We start from the raw sequence: 16,490 nt of genomic DNA, 5'->3' as shown, positions 1-16,490 counted from the left end.
TGTAGTGCGCCATCTCGGCTCACTGCAACCTCCGCATCCTGGGATCAAATGATTCTCCTGCCTCAGCCTCCTGAGTAGCTGGAACTACAGGAGCACACCACCATGCCTGGCTAATTTTTGTATTTTTAGTAGAGACAGGGTTTCACCATGTTGGCCAGGCTGGTCTTGATCTCTTGACCTTGTGATCTGCCTGCCTCAGCCTCCCAGAGTGCTGGGATTACAGGCGTCAGCCACTGTGCCCAGCTTATTTTATTTTTATTTTTATTTTTGAGGTGGAGTCTCACTCTGTCGCCCAGGTTGGAGCGCAGTGGTGTAATCTCAGCTCACTGCAAGCTCTGCCTCCCAGGTTCACAACATTCTCCTGCCCTCAGCCTCCCGAGTAGCTGGGACTACAGGCACCTGCCTTCACACCAGGCTAATTTTTTGTGTTTTTAGTAGAGACGGGGTTTCTCCGTGTTAGCCAGAATGGTCTCGATCTCCTGACCTCTTGATCTGCCCACCTTGGGCTCCCAAAGTGCTGGGATTATGGGCATGAGCCACCATGTCCAGCTGACTATGCTTTTAATGCCTTCTTTCACCCCTGCTTCCCCCATGCTCATGGGAAGTAAAATAGAGCCCTTTGGGGCCCAGATTTATGAAGTCTAGCAGAGTGCTCAAACCATAGCATGATCAAGCTAGAAGAGAGCTTAGAGATGTTTGTTCTAAGCTTTTCCCTTTTACAAGAGGGACAGCTGTGAATCTGATAAATTTTATGTACGAATCTGAAAGAGCCAAGCTCTCAAGATGAATTTTGAGTACCTAACTGGGCTGAAATTCAGCAGTCAAGTGGCCATTTGCTGACTAGAGCTCACACACATACTCTTGAGTTCCCAGAAAACCTACACATCTGCTTAACTTTGGGTTGTCATAGCTAACAGTTTCTGTCCACATGGCCTGAACCAACCAATAGAGTGTAGCCTGCCCTGACCAATCAGAAGTCAGCAGCATTGACTAATCAGAACTCAGCAAGTGTCAACCAATCAGAACTAAGCCAATTTGAATCGTGTATTTGCCTAAGAGAACCTGAGTGGAAAGCTGGGTGGGAACTTTCACTATAAAAGCGAAACCCTCCTTTTGTTTTCTGGAATGTGTCTTCTGTTTCCACTGAAGGCTGTGTCTTTCCTGTTTGCAAACTGTTCACTGGAATAAAGTCTCTCTTCTATAAATTCCTTTTCAGATAACTTTTTTCATATCCCCAAAGTCAGACAATTACAAAACTGGGGGCAGGACCTGGTTTTTCTGTGTCCTTGGCTAAGCTTATAGCCTCTATATCTTTCTTTTTTTTTCCCCTCGGAGAATTCTAAAGAAATAGAATATATATTAATATTTCATTCGTGAGACAGAAAGCAATAATTAAGAATATTATACATCTGTTTAGTTGTCCTGTCCTTAAAAACACAATGATAACTTTTTTAAAGTTACTAAATCTTGATATGACAGAAAAAAAATCCAGTATTATTTTTATAGGTATCCTCCTCAAAATTTCCCCAAATAATGTGCAGAATGTTCATTAAAAATGCACAATAAGAGATTTATATAATAGCATATAAACATAGAAGTTAATTATTCTAAGACTAATATCTTGAATGGTTGGGTTTGTTAGGCTTATTAGTGTATAATAGATTTGCAAAGTTAATTTTTTAAATCATACTTTTTAAATGGCATTTAATCTGTGGTTCACTAACTCTCAGGGACTTGAGAAGGAAAGGTGTGAAAACAAAAATGTAATGTGAATTTGGTCTGAACCTTATTTAAAATGTTTAGAAGCGTTTTTTAAATAAATTGAGGTTTTTTTAATATACAGGCTGTTTAATGTTTTGAAGGCATAATTGAAACCAGCAGTTTGGATTGGGATACAATTTGAACTTACTTGGAATACACATAACAAACTGTAGTCTTGCATTTTAGGTTCAGTTACATCAACTCATGAAAACAAGGCAGGTTCTGTTTTGCAACCATTTTTCTTAGTATCATTTACCCGTTAGGAAATGCTGCTTAGTTAGCAGATGGTAGGGCTCATACACTATCAGTCAAACTGTTGGCCAAACTTAGAGCTAGTGGGAGGGTTGGCAAAGACTGCTTTCCGTGAAAGTACAAGTTTTTTTTTTTGTTTTTCCTTCTGTGTAGTTTGGCAAGCAACACAGAGAAAAGCCTTATGCTGATGAATTTGGAAACTCTAAATAATATAGTTAAGTAATGCAGTTGTCTTAATAATGTAAGTATTGCTTTAGGGTTGTCTTCATTTTAAACAACTATGACTTCTTGTTTGTAAAAGATATATGTCATGTGGACTTGCAAACGGTTATAAAATCACCTTCAGATTTTACTGTGTTGATGACTCATTTTCTCACTTGGGGAAGAAAAGAAACCTGGATAGCTATTAAAACTAGTACCATGTTGTAAAAGAGCTAGATGGTTCAGGCCTGTTTGATTAAATTACTTGGAATTACTTGTAAAACAAAAGAATATTCTCAGTGACTTTTCAGATCTGTGTTTTGATAACCTCAGGGGTCAGTCTGACCTTATTTCACCAATGCAGACAGTGGTTCCAGGTTTCATAGCTATGTACTGTGTGAACTTCAGATAAGGAAAGGTTCCACAACCACATTGCTCTATCAAGGAGCTATGCAGATGTTGGCTCAAGTTGTGGTGTGGGTGAAAAAGCAAATGAAACAAAACATCTAGAAGTCACTTTGGGAACAGTTTATTTTTGGTGGAATATGCTCTACCCATAGACCTCACTTTCATCACTTTAGTCTTCATCGCTGTCTCTGTTAAAGTGTTTACAGGCTGGGCGTGGTGGCTTATGCCTGTAATCCCAACACTTTGGGAGGCGGAGGCAGGTGGATCGCTTGGGTCCAGAAGTTCGAGACAAGCCTGGCAACATGACAAAACCCTGTCTCTATGAAAAATACAAAAATTAACCAGACGTGGTGACATATGTCTTGTAGTCCCAGCTACTCAGGAGGCTGAGGTGGGAGGATTGCTTAAGTCTTGGGAGGTTGAGGCTGCAGTGAGCTGTGACCGTGCCACTGTACTCCAGCCTGAGTGACAGAGTGAGACCCCATCCCCCTCCCAAAAAGGGAAAAAAGTTTACAAGTGATTTTGATCTAAAGTTTTCATGACTTTTAAATTGCAGAAGCAGTTCTATTAATTTTAGCAGGACCACCCTTGAAAAATGATCTAGCATATGAAAGACCAGAAACTACACCACAGTAAGAGGCAGCCACATGGAAATGGAGAGAATGTGCCCTGGAGTCTGGGTAGTCGCTTCTGTCATTAGCTGTGTGACAGCTGTGGCTGGGCATGCTGCTTAATCTTTTTGTTTCTAAATTGTCTCATTTATAAAAAGGAGATGATAGAGAATTTAAATTGGGAGTAACAAGATGTTTTTGGAAAGGTGGGTTGTGTCTGTGTTGTTGAGGCCTTGAGTATCCACTTAGGAGATGGGTTTTAACCAGTAGGCAATGAGGGACCATGCAAGCCAGTAACATGATGGCAGACTTAAAAAGCTGTTCTTTTTCCCCCTTTGCTGTTCTTCCTTCACCCTCCCCCTTCCCTGGGTGGGTCAAGGGGGTTGGATGAAGTCTGGAGGTAGACGGATTTCTGTAAGAGCACTGGGATATTATCAGTGGGAAATAAAAAGAAAGGACCTATGTGAGAACCAAAGCATTAACAGAATTCTGGGACCCACAGTATGTGGAGTGAAAGAGTGAGTGAGGAGGCTGATAGGGCAGCATTGAGACTGGATGACTGGAGGGGTAGGAGGCTCAGAAATAATGCAGTCAGGAGCAGAGCCAGCTTCTTTATTGATCTCACAGGCATGACTCACACTGCCCGCCACTTATTCCTGACTCATGCTTCCTGTCTTGCTAAGTATTTTTCTTTCCATACCATACAATGTTCCATTGGAATGGTTGGTGGAGCCTAATTTATTTTAGCAGTTTACCATCTGTTTCAGGTGGCTCGTGATTTGCACTGAAGCCATTTATCAATTAACTCAAGAGTCCGTGTTTTATGTTCCGAAGACAACCCTCCTTTTATTGCACTACAAGGTAACATTAAACAGGAGAGAACTGCCAGCTTGCTCTTTCCCATGCCTTCCCTGGCCCTATTATCTTAAATTTCTTTTTTTCTATTGATTTATTCCTTCATGTATAAAAATGTGTTTGATTCACTCCTTTCCTATAAATCATTTCTCAATGCTGCTTCTCTCTTAAGTATTCTGTTTTTCTCCTGTTATGTGTTGGCAGACTTCTTGACACTACCTCCCACCTGCCCACTGCGACACTCAAAAACTGTTTTAAACAGTCTCTACCTGGGTATTCCAAAGGCACAAGCCAATTCATCATTACCAAAACAGAACTCATCATTTTCTTCCTCCAACCTTCCTTTTCCCCTATATCCTGTCCAACCCTCTCTCTTGTATCCTGTTTCTCAGTGAATGGCAACATCATCTACTCAGTTGACTTGGCCAGAATTTGGAAATATCTTTGACTTCTCTCTTTTACCCCCTACTGCATTTTTTTTCTTTTTAGCACGTAATTTCACTTTCTTTCTTCTCTCCATTCTCTCTGGCACTCATTGTCTATTAGAGACATTACTATCGGATTCAAAGCTTCTGAATTTGTCTTCTAGCATCTACTCTTGACTCTTGACTTTGACCACTTGACTTATTTTTCATTTGTCCACCAGAGTTGTCTTTCTCAGATCACATTTATTCGTGTCACTTCCTGGTTAAAATCTCTCTTGAACTCTGTTGGCTTTAACATGCTGCATGAGGTATTTCCGGTTCTAACCCCCAGTACATCTCAGCTTCATTCTACATCATTGCTCCAGAGGAGCCCTTGGCTGTAGCCACACGGAGTCACTCTCTGTTACCCAACTGCAAGGCATCCTCTCTGGCCATATGCCTTTACCCATCACTTGCTCTCTTTGTAGGCTCTCTTCTCTTCTTCCTTGTCCTACTCAGTCCTGCTTAGGCTGAGCTCAGATGTCATCTCTTCCAGGAAGGCTACCCTTGATCCTCTGTCCTCTCTCTGTCTTGGTTAGTTACCCTTCCTCTCTGTTCCCAGAGTCCCTCCCTAGATACTTTTTACTCTCTTATAATGGCCTATTTTGTGTTTTCTTCTTGGACTATATGTGCCTTGAGGACAGGGACAGTGACTTACCTGCTTTGAATTCACACTTTCTAGATGCTCAATAAATGTTGGTTGAATGATCGAATGAAAAATGATGTTTTCTTTTCAGCTCCACTATTACAAACTTGGTCTCATCAAGGTCCCAAGAATTTCTTAATCATCAAATCTGATTGCCTATGATCCCTTCCTGTCTTGCTTTTTCAGTAGCATTTGATTCTGGGCTTCTGTGGCATGACATTTCCTGTTTCTTTTCTCTGGGAATTATTTCTCTATCCTCAGGATAGGTTTCTTGCTCTTTCCTCACATCCAGATGTTGGCCCTAGTCTGTACCTCCAGATGTTGACCTTGGCTCTCTCTCTTTGCCCTACATTCTCACTAGGTCATGGCAGTCACAGCTAGGCTTTCACCCACTACTCTCTAATGTTGGCATTGATTTGGAATAATGATAAGGGCATTTCCAATTTACCTATTATTTGACAACTTTAACCTTTTAAATCTTGATGAATGTGAAGCCAGTGCTACTTATGATGTTCAGTAATGTTGGGAGAATGAACTGGTTTTGGGGAAAGAGAAACTTAATTTTAGATCCACCGAATTTGAAATGTCAATGAGGCATTAAGTTAGAAGGTCCTAGAAGTATCTGAAAAGTAAGAGTCACTTTCTACATATACAGCAATTCTACATATACAGCAATTTTAGAGTGATATGATCCAAACTCTTTTCCAGGAAAATATTCCTCACAGATGTTCTTGAGGTTTTAGAGGGCACCCTCTTCCGTATCTGAGTTTGGAACCAATTGAGAAATAGACAGATTAGAAATGGACATATTATTTGACACAGCTGATAGGAGACTATGACTTAAGATCAGTGACAAAGTATACTACTTCATTCCTTCTTTCCTGAATCAGATAGACTCGCCCCTCAGTCACTGCACAGCTGAACAACTGCAGGCCTCCCTGTGCTGCTGAGAGCAGACCAGGATGCATGCATCTTGCATTCAGGTCAAGGCAGGGTGGAGCAGGAGCTGAATTGTAAGCCTAGTTCTTTCTCCCAAACACTCCTCCTTTTTTCTTGGGAAGATATGAGGGGTAGAGAGAGAGAGGCCCAGAGTGTTTCTAAGGTGTTTCTAGGTAGAGATGTGAGGCCAAGGCAATGAAACATCTCTATTAACAGTAATGTTTATCCAGCATTTGGTCTAGTACTTTCTGTGCTGGAGAGTCTGTTGACTTTGCGACTCTTTCTGGTCTGTTTTGGGAAAGATTAGATAATTAGAAAGTTGTCCTTCAGATCAAAGCAGAAAAAGTGGCCTCCCCATCATCTTTTGTTTCTATTCCTTCTTCTGCATTCACAAGGAAGATCAAATTTGTCAGTTATTCATGCATAGCTTTCATTTTATTTTCTAGTGCTTTTGTGAGTACTTGTTTCCAGTTTACTCAATTGTTTGTTCCTCTGTGAGTTTCTAGTCTCAGCCTTCCCTGTCCCCATCCCTGCCACTCTCTTGGCTGCTGCCTTCTAAGAATTCTCTGTTTCTAGCTTCCTCATAAAGTGGGCTGGGTCATATTTTCTCCCTGATTCTGAGTGGTCCCACCTTCTGAAGGGCAAGGAGCTCTCCAGGTTATAGCTTGCCTGGACCTCTTTATACCCTGATACTGAGCTCCCTCATTATTGTGTCTGGGGTTTCTCTTTAAGCAATGTGAGAGAAAACTACACAGGATAATGTGAATATGTAACCACATGATTTATTACTTAACACAGTCAGATCAGAATCAGTGGAACAAGCAGCCTAGGATGTCCCTTGAACACCCAGGTTCAAGTTAATCCTTTTACATGGAAAACACTTTCTCCCACGTAGAGATACCCAGGTCATTTAAGACTCTACACCAGTTATGGTTCTGCATCATGAAGGAGTCCTTTGTCCGAGCAGTAGGGAGCAGAGAATGCTCTCTGCTGAGACTCCTAAGTCCCCACTGTGTTCTTGGCTACATTCATTCTTGGGGTTAAAAGAATGTACACCATTCTACATTTCTGCCCTCTCCCGCTTTGTTTTGTTTTTCTTTTTCCCTTCAATATGGCTGATCTGTTTGGGTTTTTCCAAATTTTCTAATTTATCTTCTATTTTCATTGCCATTTTTGCTGCTGCTCTGCATCTCCTATACAGTGGCTTCCTTCTCCAATTAGTTCTTCATACTCAGCAGTATCTGCAGGTAGAAAAAATATTACAAGTGTGGTCTGATTAGTGCAGCATTCAGTGCAGGTATCATCTCCACACATTAAAGTGGACGTTCCTGAGCCTATCTTTACCCCTTATTGAAGCAGTGCTAGCTAGACTCACCACTGACCTGCAATAGCCTCTTCAGCATTAATTCTCTCTGGAAACTCATCCTCAGTGACAGTACTCCCACTTGGTTTTCTGTCCACCTTTTTGATCACTTATTTTAGGATTCTTTTAGGATAACGTATCCTCATTGCCTTCTTGTATGATGGTGTTTGTAAGGACTCTGTCATTGTTTCTCTGTTCTTCTCATTCCATCTTCACTTCCTGGGTGATTGCAAATACATGCTTTAGATTATAGTTATATGCTGTTTACTCAGGATTGCCAAATCTGTGTATCTCTAGCCATCTCTCTCTTCTAAGACCCAGGTCATTTAACAATGCCTGCTGGGTAACTCCACTGGAATATTTCACAGCACCTACCTCCTAGCATGTTCAGCTTGAAGCCATCACTTCGCCACCTCTCTTATGGGACTACTCCCCACCCCTCTGTATTTCTGTATTGCTTTCTTGGTAAATGGTGTCATCACTTGTCATCCAAATTAGAATTGTGGGAATCATCCTAGACTTCTCCTTTTAAAAAAGTTATCCACATCCCATTAGTGATTAGTGTATGATACCCACTCAAGATGCATTTTCATTTAGGAATAAATATAAAATGGGATTCCACATTATTTCAAGTTTTGCCACATAGTAAGGCTTATGTTTCTATTTCACTATTTTAAATTCACCAAATTCAAATTTGTATAAAATGCATCCACACTACCCTGAGAACTATGCTTGGATTTTTGCTATTAGTTATCTCATGTAATCCTCCCCATATCTTTGTGAGGTAGGTTTTTTTTTTTTTTTCTATTTTGCAAATGAAATAAATGATGCTTGGGGAATTAGGTTAAATCACAGTGGTATGGTTGAATTTGGCCTACTGTATAAGCCCTTTTTACTTCATAGAGAGTGTGAATTATACTCCCTAATGTATGTGGGATTTTTATTTACAATTTTAAAATTTCAATACCTTTAGGGGTACAAGTGGTTTTTGGTTATATGGATGAGTTATATACTGGTGAAATCTGTAATTTTAGGGTAACTGTTACCTGAATACTATACCTTGTAGACAGTATACAGTACATTTTTTTATTCCTCACCCCTCTCTTGCCTTCTCCCTTTCAGAGTCTCCAGTGTCCATTATACCACTCTGTATGCCTTTGAATACCCATAGCTTAGCTCCCACTTATAAGTGAGAACATATAGTATTTGGTTTTCCCTTCCTGAGTTATTTCACTTAGAATAATGGCCTCCAGTTCCATCCAAATTGCTGCAAAAGACATTATTTTTTATGACTTAGTTGTATTCCGTGGTGTGTATATATGTGTGTGTGTGTGTTGATCACATTTAGATATATATGGATATACACACACACACACACACACACACACACATATATATCACATTTTCTTTACTCATTAATTGATGGGCACCTAGTTTGGTTGATATCTTTGCAGTTGTGAATTATGGTGTGATAAACAGAAATGAAGCCAAATAGTTACAACCAACTGATCTCTGACAAAGCATACAAAAAAAAATATACTCCCTAGTATTTGGATGAAAATAAATGTTATATTTATTCCTTTACAATAGGCCCATCTGCTGCATGTCCCCACCCATTTAACCAGTAAATTCAATCTCAATCATCACATTCAGTTCTAATATCCTTCTGCCCCTGCTGCTTGGTTGTGCAGGAGTCTTAGAGGTGTCTTACAGCCAAAGCACCCATGAAGAGAGCTGGACTGGAGTCCACATCCACATGGGCAGCCGTGGCTATGCTCACTGCCTAAATCGACACAGTCTGTTGTAGGCGAGAGACACCATGGTTTCTGAGCCCAGCTTGGGCACAGGGACCATGGCCCTCAAGGCAGATCTTTTGATCATCAGTTGCCATGACTTTCTGATGGTTCCCCTTTTAGGGCCTGCCACATTTTAGGAAGGTCTACATGGGAATGTGGCACAAGTATCTGTCATGAGCCTCCATTCCTTCCCTAAGTCTCAGCAACCTTCCAACCTCCCCATCCCCACACACCAGCAACATTTTTCATAGATTGGCCCAATTTCTCTCTTGAAGGCTAGGTATTTTGTGGGGCTGGTTTGGCTTCTGATGGTTGGCAACTTCTGCTTTTGGCTCTGCCATGTAAATGCCATGAAAGGACTCAAATATTAGCACATAAACCTTAATGTCTTCCCATTTCTTCTGGCATCCTAAAGTAAAGAGAATAGGCAAAAATGAATATTTCAATAGATTATTTGCAAAGTGCTATGATGTCTCCTACTAAATGTATTAATGGCAGGGGGGCATTGTGCCAGGTTCCAGGGATGTGGGGTGTGGATTACTGAGTATCTCCCATGCATTTTAGGCACTGTTCACACATGCTCAACGTGTATTATCTTGTTCATACTCATCCATTTTATGAGTGAATATGCCCATTTTATGAGACAAAGGCTTGGGTCATAGCAATTTAGTGGTGAAATTGGCATTTGAGATTGGGTTTGTTTGAATCTAAATGTTGTTTTTTTCCCCCAGTACATGATAATGCCCGTCCTTGAGCTTGTGTTGAACAAAAACTCTGAGGTCTTTATCTGAACTGCTGACTGGATGTTCTGCCTTGTGTCACTGCTAATCTCAACTCTAGCATAACCGTTTCTGTTATTCCTGTTCAATTTCATCTTGTTGATTTTGGTTCTGATTCCAATATTCAGTGAGTCAGCTATGTTTTCCAGCTCTATGGAATTCACTGATTTCATAAACATGAATATAGCTTTATCTATGTAGAAAAAAATGTTGAACACAAATCCCATCTACTCTCCCTTTTGGGGAATCTTCCTGCTGCCCCTGAGTTGTAACATGCCTCTATGGGTTGTTGGTTAGTTATCTATCCACAGTTTTGTACCTTCCCACAATATCTTATATTGTGTGGAATGTGGAGTGGTTTGTTTGCTGGTTAGAAGCTTGCTCAGGAGCATAGCCACCAGGGTGGGGTGGGTTCTGGATAGTGTGAAGTGCAGACTGTCACATAGCTGGATGTGCTAGGGCATGGTCTACAGAGAATTTGACTGTAGTTTAGAAGTTCCACCCCAGATGCATGCCAGCCAGGTGGTGAGCATAAAAGAATTCTAAACTGGTGGGAATCCTGCAGATAGGTAGAACACAGTGGCGTGTATATGAAGCCGTCAACACATCTTAGTGACAGGCAGGTGATCAGAGACTGGGTGATCAGGTGTCAGGAGTGAAGGTCTGTCTGCAGGGATAAAGGAGAGAGAGATGAGCACAAGCAATGCAGGACCTCAGTCAAGGGTAGGGTTGCCAGAATTAGCAAATAAAAAGAAAGGATTCCCAGTTAAATTTGAATTTAAGTTAAAGTTGTTATTTTTTTAGTGCAAGTATGTCCTGTGCAATATGTGGCATATACTAATACAAAAATTAATTTGTTCTTTATCAGAAATACAAATTTAATTGGGCATCCTGTATTTAATGTGTCAACCCTAGCCCAGATAGAACTAGAAAATGGTATGCAGTTAGATTCCCCCATCTTTAAATTAAGATAATAATTGGCACATAGCGGGGTTCTTCTAAGAATTAAAATAAAATGCCTAACACACAGAAGTGCACAACAAATGTCAATCCCCTTTCTATCTCCATACAATTGTAATCTTCTTTCCCTTCTTATTGAAAGTAGAGCATTGAAAAAAAATCAATTAAGTAGTTGTAATAAATAAAATGTCTCATAAGCCCCAAGAATGAATGAACTGCCTTTGATCTGCAACATCAATCTTCTCTTGCCTTTGGACTCAGATTTGTACTGGAACTATACCACCAGCTCTCTGGGGTCTTCAGTGTGCCAGCAGAAGGTATTGGACTTCTTGGCCTTCATTCTTGTATGAGCCAATTCCTTAAAGTAATTATCTTTCTCTCTCAATATATATCTAATGGATGGATGAATAGATATGTAGATAAATAGGTAGATAGATAGATAGATAGATAGATAGATAGATAGATAGATACGTAGATAGTTATATATATCTTCTTGGTTCTTTTTCTCTGGAGAACCCAGACTAATACAGATTTTGGTACCAAGGGTGGGTCTATAGGAACAGAATTTTAAGGATGAGTTTTTAGAATTGGTTTTTGGGTTCCTAGAATTGGCTTTCTAATGTTATCAGATTTAAAGATGCAAATGACTCTTTTTTCAGTGCTAAAAAGTGCACTGATGTTTCATGGTGTTATCTGGCAATAGAGATATGCCACATATCTCCATTGGATGTTCCCAATCAACCACTTATAAGAAGCAAGGAGCTGGTAATTGTGCATATGATACCCTCAAACATTTCTGGAAATCAAATGAATATAATTAGGTTGGCTTGTTGCTCCTAATGTCACGAACAAAGTATCGAAAGTTCTTTTCAATACTCAGGAATGCAAATTTCCATCTCAAGTACTGCATAAATGACCTGAAAGCTTCCACATGTGCCCTGAGGGAGAGTCTTATCTCCTTTAGCCACAGGGCTGAGAGTCCTGAAAATCAAATGCAGAATCTCATCCTGTGACCCAGTTTTACTTATCCTGTCTCATCCTGTGACCCACTTTTATACTCTGTTAAAGTGAAGGCATTGACTGGGAAAGAATGGGTTTCTGACTGGGTGTGGTGACTCCCACCTGTAATCCTAGCACTTTGGCGGGCCAAGGCACGCAGATCACTTGAGGTCAGGAGTTTAAGACCAGCCCTGGCCAACATGGTGAAACCCCGTCTCTACTAAAAATACAAAAATTAGCTGGGCATTGTGGTGGGCACTTACAATCCCAGCTACTCGGGAGGCTGAGGCAAGAGAATTGCTTGAACCTGGGAAGTGGGGGTTTCTGTGAGCTGATATCACACCACTGCACTCCAGCCTGGGTGACAGAATGAAACCCCACCCCCCGCCCCCCCCCAAAAAAAACCAAAATGGTTTTCTGTAAGTTGGAATGGGGACTTGTGGGAAGACCTTAATGAAACTGGAGACATCGAGCCTCTAAGTTCTGGTGAGTCTTCTTTGCTAGTGGAAGATGCAATCTTACTCCTAGTGAAAGTGGCCTCCCCACTCCCAGTGCTAGTGGCTTCTCCACCTCAGAAGGTGGTTAATGCTACATTGCATGAGGAAATTGTAATGTACTCCACTGAGGCAATTGCCAAGCAACACAATACTGATTTTTCTTAGAACTCACCCCTACCACCCCTCTTTGCTTCTAGTCTCATAATTAGACTCAAGTCCCAGCAGGCCCTTGAAGATGTGGGACAATATGTGACCCATGAGAAAGTGCATTACACTCCAAAACAACTACTTGAGTTTTCTAATTATAGAGACAGAAATCTGAAAAATATGTGGAAATGGATAATGAGGGTATGGGATAATGGTAGAAAGAAGATAAAGTTGGAAGAGGCTGAGTTTATTCATATGAGTTCTCTAAACAGAGATTCTGCATTTATATTTTGGCACAAGGAGTTAGAAAGGGCTTTAAAGCTTGTATTAGTCTGTTCTCATGCTGCTAATAAAGACATACCCGAGACTGGGTGGGTAATTTATAAAGGAAAGAGGTTTAATGGACTCACAATTACACATGGCTGGGGAGGCCTCACAATCGTGGTTGCAAATGAAGGAATAGCAAAGGGACATCTTACATGGTGGTAGGCAACAGAGCTTGTGCAGAGGAACTCCCATTTATAAAACTTCACAGCAAAAGAAATGCCTCAATGGGTGCATGCTCCTGGAATTCACTGCTTTTACAGTGAACACAGTTACACTGTAGCTTTGTTTCTTGTTTTTTGTGTTTTTTTTGAGACGGAGTCTTGCTCTGTTGCCCAGGCTGGAGTGCAGTGACATGGTCTTGGCTCACTGCACTCCGCCTCCTGGGTTCACACCATTCTCCTGCCTCAGCCTCCCGAGTAGCTGGACTACAGGCGCCCACCACCACGCCTGGCTAATTTTTGTAGTTTTAGTGGAGACGGGGTTTCACCGTGTTAGCCAGGATGGTCTTGATCTCCTGACCTTGTGATCTGCCTGCCTCGGCCTCCCAAAGTGCTGGGATTACGGGCTTGAGCCACCACGCCCAGCCATACACTGTAGTTTTTACCACTACTCTAAAGTAGCTGGTTTGATAGGATGGTGAAGTGGCCTTTGGAAGACTCAATTTCAGTCCCAACGATGGAGGAGTACCTTGCAAGGCTGGGGCAAAGTTCTCCAGGAATCTGTATATACTCTGAATCACAGTCCAATATATGATACTTTTCCTCCCATAGTCAAGATTCTTGGGTCTAGGAATCAAAGGTTGGAAATGGGAATGGCACACTCACTATTACACCTAGTAACCCACTAGCAAAAATTTTGCTTTCTGTTTCCATAAGCTTATGCTGCTAGCCTAGAGGTTTTGGCTCAAAAAGGAGGAATGTTTACACCAGGACACAATGATAGTTCTATTGAACTAAAAGTTAAGACTGCTACCCAACCACTTTGAACTCCTCATGCCCCTGAATCAACAGGCAAAGAAGGGAATTACTGTGTTGGATGGAGTAACTGACCCTGACTATCAAGGAGAAGTGGGACTGCTACTCCACAGTGGAGGAAAAGAAGAGTGTGTCTAGATGTGCCTGGGATCCAGTGTTTGAATACTGGGCTGTAACTACCATGGGTTGGACCCATATGGACCTGTATAGTCAAAATATTATTTTGGTTTTTAATGGAATTTGGGAAACATAGTTGCTATAGAGTGAATGTTTATGTACTCCAAAACTCAGACGTTGAACCTAATCCCCAGTGTGATGGTATTTGCAGGTGATGTCTTTGGAATTGATTAAGCCATAAGGGCAAAACTCTCATGAATGGGATTAGTGCCCTTATAAAAGAGATCCCAAATTCTCCTTGGTCCTAGTGCCATGTGTGGACACAGTGACATGACTGTATATAAACCAGGAAGTGGGCTCTCACCAGACACTGAATCTGCTGGAGACTTTATCTTAGGCCTCCAGCCACTAGAACTGTGAGAAATAAAATCCTCTTGTTTATAAGTTACTCAGTCTGTAGTATTCAATTTTAGCAGCTCAAATGGACTAAGACAATAGGGGAATGCTCTTTAGAATACTGTCTTCTGGAGAAAGTATGTTTTCTTTGAGAAGAAGTTTCGGACTCCTGGCCTGTGGGATGAGAGACTGGCCTGTGTGGAAGGTCAGAAAAAGAGGTGGGTAAGGGGGGAATTTGCACAGGAAAGGTGTGCAGGCAGTGGAAGATGGGTACATACAGGGGAACAGATCAAATAAGTAAAAATTTTAGGAAAATCGGAGCCAGATTTTTTGAACTCGAAATATCTACCAGTATAAAAAGGAAGAATATTAAAATGGACCTTTTTAAACAAGCCATTTGTTCTTTCTCTGTATGCTCAGAAAATTGGTTCTATATTTCTACTGCTTTTCTGTGCTGCCACTTCTCTTTTCTAGTTGCTTTTACATCTCTGAACGTAGGACTAATTATAATACTTCCTCTCTCTTCAAAAATATACTACAAGTACAGTACAGGTACAAAACTACAAGTATAGCTTTCAGGCCACCTGATCCACCATAATACCTTTCCAAGGCTTGTTGGCCATTTCAACAACTGATTTAATTGCTGGCATTTTTCTTGCCCTCCCCAGTACATACAGGCAAAAACTGAAGTCTTTACTTTCTTTATCATGTTCTTTGACACACAAAAGGTTTTCATTTTGATGAACTCTTATTTATTTTTTCCTTTGTTGCTCAAGCTTTTGGTGTCATATTCTTTGTTAAACCCAGGGTCATGAAGATTTATTTATCCCTATTTTTTTCCTAAGAGTTTATGGTTTTAGCTCTTTTTTTTTTTTTTTTTTTGAGATGGAATCTTGCTCTGTCATCCAGGCTGGAGTGCAGTGGCACGATCTAGGCTCACTGCAAGCTCCGCCTCCTGGGTTCATGCCATTCTCCTGCCTCAGCCTCCCAAGTAGCTGGGACTACAGGTGCCCGCCACCACGCCCGGCTAATTTTTTGTATTTTTAGTAGAGATGGGTTTTCACCGTGTTAGCCAGGATGGACTCAATCTCCTGACCTTGTGATCCGCCCGCCTTGGCCTTGCAAAGTGCTGGGATTATAGGCGTGAGCCACCATGCCCAGCCGGTTTTAGCTCTTATAATTAGGTCATTGATCTCATTTTGAGTTCATTTTGCTATGTGGTGTGAGGTAGAGGGTCCAAATTCATTCTTTTACATTTGGATATCCAGTTGTCCCAGTCCCATTTATTTAAAAGACTTTTCTTTCCCCCATTGAATGTTTTACCACCCTTATTGAAGATCAGTTGGCCATGATGTATGGATTTGTTTCTGGTCTGTCAGCCCTATTCCATTGGTCTATATGTCTATCCTGTACCTTGATAATTTGCTCACTATAGATTTGTAGTAAGTTTTCAAATCAGGAAATGTGAGTCCTCCAACTTTGTTCTTTTTCAAAATTGTTTTGGTTACTTGGGACTCCTTGCCCTTACTGTGAATTTGAGGGTCAGTTTTTTCATTTTTGCAAAAAGAGTCTTTGACATTTTTATAGGGATTACATTGAATCTATAGATCACTTTAGATAGTATTGACATCTTTAGTATTTTTATTGTTTGTAGGGTCTGTTCTTTGGATATTTGATAGAATACTCTTATAAAACTCTTGGCCCATGTCTGTTTGGTGTTTATTCAGAGGCAGATTTTAAATTCTGATTCAATTTCTGTTATCATTGTTATGTCTTCCTATCCATGAACATGGGATGTCTTTCCATTTATTTAGGCTTTTAAAAACTTTTTTACAGCAATGTTTTGTAATTTTCAGTATACTAGTCTTTCATCTCTCTAGTTAAATTAGTTAAATTTATTCCTAGGTATTTTTATTAAAAAGTGAGATTATTCAATAAAATATTTCAGGCATGCAAAGAAATTTAATGAGCAACTGTACACTCACCACCCAGCTTAAG

At 40.7% G+C, this 16,490-nt stretch overlaps 1 protein-coding gene and 1 long non-coding RNA gene across 6 annotated transcripts in view; one reads left to right on the top strand and one right to left on the bottom strand.

Annotated features, from left to right (window-relative positions):
- The window catches only part of FBXL13 (F-box and leucine-rich repeat protein 13), a 255,993-nt gene that overhangs the window by 55,995 nt on the left and 183,508 nt on the right, over positions 1 to 16,490 (top strand). The window lies entirely within an intron of this gene.
- On the bottom strand, positions 6,895 to 7,719 carry LOC105543505. Its single transcript, XR_001006627.1, has 2 exons — positions 7,520 to 7,719; positions 6,895 to 7,378 (listed from the first exon to the last, which is right to left on the bottom strand). It is a non-coding gene; the product is annotated as an uncharacterized LOC105543505 (long non-coding RNA).

This window comes from Mandrillus leucophaeus, unplaced genomic scaffold (genome assembly GCF_000951045.1).
Source record: "Mandrillus leucophaeus isolate KB7577 unplaced genomic scaffold, Mleu.le_1.0 Scaffold284, whole genome shotgun sequence".
Classification (NCBI taxonomy): domain Eukaryota; kingdom Metazoa; phylum Chordata; class Mammalia; order Primates; family Cercopithecidae; genus Mandrillus; species Mandrillus leucophaeus.
Note: the sequence above shows the minus strand (reverse complement) of the source record. Positions and strands in the feature narration are given on the sequence as shown.